This window comes from Vombatus ursinus, unplaced genomic scaffold (assembly GCF_900497805.2).
Source record: "Vombatus ursinus unplaced genomic scaffold, bare-nosed wombat genome assembly UNPS02014818.1, whole genome shotgun sequence".
In the NCBI taxonomy this organism is placed as follows: domain Eukaryota; kingdom Metazoa; phylum Chordata; class Mammalia; order Diprotodontia; family Vombatidae; genus Vombatus; species Vombatus ursinus.
Genome location: NW_020954596.1, coordinates 43,626,804 through 43,632,696, shown reverse-complemented (window position 1 = coordinate 43,632,696; position 5,893 = coordinate 43,626,804). Strand labels below are relative to the sequence as shown.

The 5,893-nt window shown below is 40.2% G+C and overlaps 1 pseudogene; it reads right to left on the bottom strand.

The window, feature by feature from the left end:
* Nucleotides 1-5,128: 5,128 nt before the first annotated feature.
* LOC114023800 lies at nt 5,129-5,420 on the bottom strand (annotated as a pseudogene).
* Nucleotides 5,421-5,893: the final 473 nt, after the last annotated feature.

Below are 5,893 nucleotides of genomic sequence, written 5' to 3'. Positions count from 1 at the left end.
CCAGAAGATCCTCCCATGGATTAATTTGCCAATCTGGATGTGGGAGGAAACAACTATAAATAAGAAAATAATTTCATGAAGACAATAGTCATTCACTATCAGAAATTACTTTACTTTTTAAAGACCTTCCCCTGCTGCTTCTTTTGAAAAATGTAGCTAAGTATTTTTGTGACATAAAGCCTAGGATTTCATATCATTCCAAGTCATAAGAGATGCAGGTGCAAGCCTACTTTTACTGTCTTAGAGAAGAGTTCCCTGAAGACTTTGATCTGAAGGAAGAATAGTTATCTAGAAAATCATTTCAGGTGTATTGTATTACAGTGCAGCATCTCCTACTGGGATCACCTGCAAAGACTGCCTGCTGGAGTAATGCCATGCATCTGTCCTCCTTCAGCATTAGAAATCAGCACATTGAAAGTCATGTAGAGAAGTATATCCAAAATGGATATCTATTTTTTTTAATTTCCTTCACTCCAGTGTGGAATGCAAATTATAAACCCTGATTTTCTTTTTCAAGTTTTAGGAAAGAGAATAATCACCATTGTGCTTTATTCTACCATAGAACCCCATTATGATAATAAACTAATATGGTGAGGACCTGTAAAGTGAGAAGAGGGAAGATTTCTTCTACTAACACATACCACAACCCTTCTATGACTTAGTAAATATATCCTCAGAAGTTGCCTAAAGCACATATAGGTTAAAAGGCTGGCCCAGGGTCAAATTATTAGAGGGAACTAGAGGCACAGTAGACAGAGTGCCAGGTTTGCAGTCAGAAAAACTTGAGTTCAAATCTGGCCTCGGACACTTGTTAGCTATGTGACTCTGGGTAAGCCACTTAATCTCTCTTTGCCTCAGTTTCCTCAAATATCAAACAAGGAGCACGTCACAGGATTGTTGCAAGAATCAAATGAAATAATCTAATCTAATCCAATAAACTTTTATTAAAGCTCCTACTATGTGCTAAGCACTGGGAACACAATAAAAAGAAAGACAGTCCCTGTCCTGAAGGACTTTACAGTCTAAAGGGGAAGACAACATACAGAAGGGGCCAGGAAAGTGAGGTTTGGCGGGGCGGATAGAACACCAAGGGCTAGTTGGTGTGGGGACATCTTGTTCTATGGAATTGAAGCCAGGCAGGGCAGCAGATGCAAAGCGTAATAAGTCTAAGTCCCAGTTTCTGCCTTCTATTACAAGAAAAAAAAAAGCATTGGTAGGAGTTTGTACTCTGCCCTCCAATCAGAGGGAAAAGAAGGTTGAGGGAAGTAATGTCAATCAAGGCTTGAGTTAGCAACATAGTTTAGAAATGATGAACTTATCCTGTGAAGGATATCTTGGTTTTTGGAGTTGAAACCAGGCAGAGGAGCAGATACAAAGTGGAAATAATATTTGTAAAGCACTTACCATGGGGTCTGGCACATGTTCGGCACTATGTAAAGGCTTATTTCATTCTCCTCCCTGTCCCAGGGTCATGGTTGTTGTCCTTACTGCTCCAAGAAGACCCAAAAATGGCATTACTCTGTCAGGGTCAAGCAAAAGTATGTCCAACTGTAGCTGATTAAACCAATACCAGCTCAGAAGGCTCTACCACAGGTCAGTCACAAATAGTCCATAGGAACATTTGGAGTGGAGATGTCTCTAACTTTGTGCATCTCACATGTCCTTTGAGTAATTGCAATTCTGCTTAGCTCATAGAGCACAGTACCTTCTTTGATATGGGCATGCCATGCCCGGGGGGGGGGCGGCCTGTACCAGTGCCTTTCATGTCTCACAATCAATGCCAGAATTCTTCAGAGAGATCTTGACAATGTCCTTGTATTGTTTTTTCTGACCTCTATGTGAGAACTTGCCTTGTGTGAACTCTCCATAAAAGTCTTTTAGGCTAACATATGTTTCACATTCAAACAATGTCCCATCAGAACCCATCAGAGTTGTGCTCTCTGCAGTAGAGTTTAAATGCTTGTCAGTTCAGCTCAAGAAAGGACCTAAGTGTCTAGTACCTTACCTTGCCAGGTGATTTTCAGAATCTTCCAAAGACAATTCAAATGAAGTGATTCAGTTTCCTAGCATGGCACTGGTGTGCCATCTAGGTTTTACAGGCATACAACAATGGGGTCAACACAATGTCTTCATAGATCTTCAGTTTGGTAGGCAATCTAATAACTCTCCTCTCCTACTCTTTCTTTGAGAGCCTTCCAAATATTAAGCTAGTGCTGTCAATGTGTGTATTAACCTCATCATCTATGTGGACATCCCTGCAAAGTATACTTCTAAAGTAAGTGAACTTATTCACAGCATACAAAATTTCTCCATTTGCTATAACTGATGGTTCCACAAATGGATGACACAGCACTGGCTAGTGGAAAATTTCTGTTTCCTTGGTGTTAATTGTCAGGCAAAAATTAGCACAAGTAGCAGAGAATCAATCCATACTTTGTTGCATCTCAGCTTCAGAGGATGCACTGAGTGCACAATCTTCTGCAAACATTAAGTTTAAGGTTAAGGTTAAGCGCCAACTCTTCTTCCACTTTAGTCTTGGTTTATAGCTTTTTCATGTTAAATAATTCATCATCAGTGTAGAGCTGACCTTGATGTCATTTTTGTTCTCATTGAAGGTGTCTGACAATATTGCTGAAAACATCGTGCTAAAAAAGCATGGGAGCAAGTATAGAGTCTTACTTCACTCCACTGTTGACTTGGAAAACGTGAGAGCATTGTGTATTATCCAGAACCTGTGCAAGCATGCCATTGTGGAAATAGCATGCAATACTGAAGAACTTCTCTGCACAACCAAATTTTTTTCATGATCTTCCACATGCACTCATGACTGATAGTATCAATGGCCTTGGTCAGATCTATGAACAGTATATACAGACCTCTGTACTACTCTTGGCATTTCTCCTGCAGTTGTCAGGCAACAACACTATATTGACCATTCCTCGGCCCTTTCTGAAGTCACACTGGCTCTTGGGTCGATAACTCTCTTCTAGGTGAACGATTAGCCTATTAAGGAGGATTCTGGCAAGAATTTTGCTGGCAGTGACTAAGAGGGAACCCCTATGATTGTCACAGGACAGCATGGTAGATACTACATTAGTAAGAATCACATATTGGATCTGAATCCTGCTGTTCCTGAATTCAAGCACAGCATTCTATTTCCTTATTGTGGATGTATACATATATACATACATATACATAGAGATAAATAGATATAGATAAAGATATAGAGACACACAGATATGTGGCAGAGGGATAGAGTGCCAGACCTGAAGTCAGAAAGACTTATCTTCCTGAGTTCAAATTGAGCCCCAGACACTCACTATCTGTGTGACCCTGGGCAAGTCACTCAACCATATTTGCCTCAATTCTTCATATGTAAAATGAGCTGGAGAAGGAAATGGCAATCCATGCCGGTATCTTTGCCAAGAAAACCCCAAATAAGGTCACAAAGTAAGACACGATTGAACAACATTCATTCACTAGTAATTTTATCAAGTGACTAAAATGGATAAAAAGGTAAAATTTTTTTAAAAATTTACTCCATTTTTTTCTCAAAAGAGCTCAAGAAACCCTGATAACTCTCTGTGGTGAAATAAAACAAAACAAAGACATTGGGTTTAGCATCAAAGGTTATGTGTATGTTCTTAAAACTCTCCTCTACCATTGCTAACTGTGAACCTCAGCAAGGCATTCATTTCTCTGTTTCCTGTTCTCTTTACATCTAAGATGAGGCCTTTGGATTAGGTAACCTCTAAAGACCCCTCCATTTTCAAATTAATGATCTTATGATCCCACAAACAGAATAATATAAGATTTACAATGCCAAAACTATATTCCTGGCTTTATTATTGTTATTAATTTACCATAAGTGAATTACTAATTCATTCCAGAAATTTTTAAAAAGGCCATTGTCATATTGTAATCAGTAATCCTAAAGTAACTCCCTTATGTTACCTAATAAAAACCAGTCATAATTTCATTTGTGTCTCCTCAAAAAAATACCATCCATTTTTTTCTATTAATTCTGATTAATTTGGGCCTTATGTTTGTTTGTTTCTGCACAGGGTAGGTAGAACAAGCATGTGGGAAAGGTGTTCTTAAAATCTTTTTGCCCCAGTAGGTTTTCACCTATTGAAAATATTTGAGGTTTTGGCCTAGAAATGATTGGCAGAAACTTTAGAGGAATTTATAGAATGTATGCTAATTAAATGTTTACCACAACTCCTTCAGATAACTATTAGTGTAAAATTTTGCTTTTGTTTTCCTTCTACTATATCATTTGAAACATTGTCCTATATTGAAAGGGCTATACCAAAGTCAAAATTAGTGAGAAAATTGACAGGGCAGGTCAACAGTACATCTTTAGCATATTTTCAGTGTTTTAATAAGTCATAGAATATTCTTCATATAATGTTAATGCCATGTCTTCAGCAAAATATCACCACGGAAATTCTTTCCTAACCACATATTAGAGAAGTCACAGGCTCTTTGTTGTTCATCCTTCATTCTCAAAGAGGACCAGTGATATCAGGAGGCTGACATCTTGATTTGTAAGTGAATTGGATTTAAGTGAGGCAGAGCTGTGCAGGGTCATCAACTTCACTCTCTTTCTCCTCCAAGGTCATCTGAGTCCAGCGGCAAGACATAGTCAAGATGACTGGCAATGGCCCCAGATGCATTGGGGGACCTTGGCTTTTTTTTTTGAAGGTCATAAGTCAGCACTTATTATTTAAGTTGAAGAATAAGTTATGAAGGGGGTGGGGGTCACATTCATAACAGAGAGTCCAAGCTGGAGCCCTAGGAGAGAAGGAAGAAGGGAGGAGACAGGGAGAGGAAAGCCTCTTCTCTGTGTCTGCTCTAGACGAGGTCGATTCTGATTTCTGAGCCTTGCTCCAAGGCACACAATGAAGCACACGATAAGATGAGGTTCCAGGGCTACAAGTTTAGGAAACACCAAGGGGTGGCCAAAGTTACACATCCAACCAGAGGTGGGGGCTGGGATTTTCCTTGGATCAGCAGCAACGTGTCCTTTTAGGAACTGAAGCATAGTGATAAGTTCCATCCCACTTATTTCAGCTCTTACGAAATATTCTTGTAGTTAAAGTCTTTGTGCTAAGGAATTTTTTCATCACTTCCCTAACATCTTGTACTTTGCTTCTAGTTTTTTTGAATGTGCATCCAACTTGTAAGCTGCCTGCTGAAGAGTTGCTACTTGCTCCTCAATTAAAGTGATCTTATCCAGATAAGGCTGAAGTGCTGCAGATTTCTGGTTTAAGTCCTATAGGTTCCTACTTACGTTTACTGCAATATCTTTCATTTCTAGATATTTCAACCTAGTCAGCTTGTTCATATTTTCCAGAAGTTTACAGTCTTGTGGCTGCCAGCTCACCTGTTAGATATGTGGCCATTTTGGAGAACATGTCCTGGCACAGCCTGGTGATGTCTGCCTCAGAGGGCTCCAGGTTCTGTGGCCTCCACAGCCACCTCCACCACAGCATCGTCTAGGCCGAGGAAGGGAAGAAGGAGAAAGGATGGAGGGAAGGATGGGGATGGGGGAGGAGAAGGGAGGGTGGGGAGAGGAGAAGGGAGAAAAAGGAAGGGGGAGTGGAAGGAAGGGGAGAAAAAGGGAAGGGTAAAGAGTCAGAGAAGGAGGTAAGGGGAGGGGGCGAGGAGGGGGGCAGAGGATCACTGGACCTTGGCTTTTTTAGCTAAGGTCTTTCCCAGGTTTCAGGTTGTCTGAAGCAAAGCCCATTCAGAATTTAAAGGCTAAGTAAGAATTAAGGTAAAAGATGGCCTAAAAGCAGAGGGAAGCTCAAAGGTCATCTTGTCCAACCCCATCATTTTACAAATGAAGAAACTGAGACCTAGCAGTTTGTCCAGGATCTCATGAGTT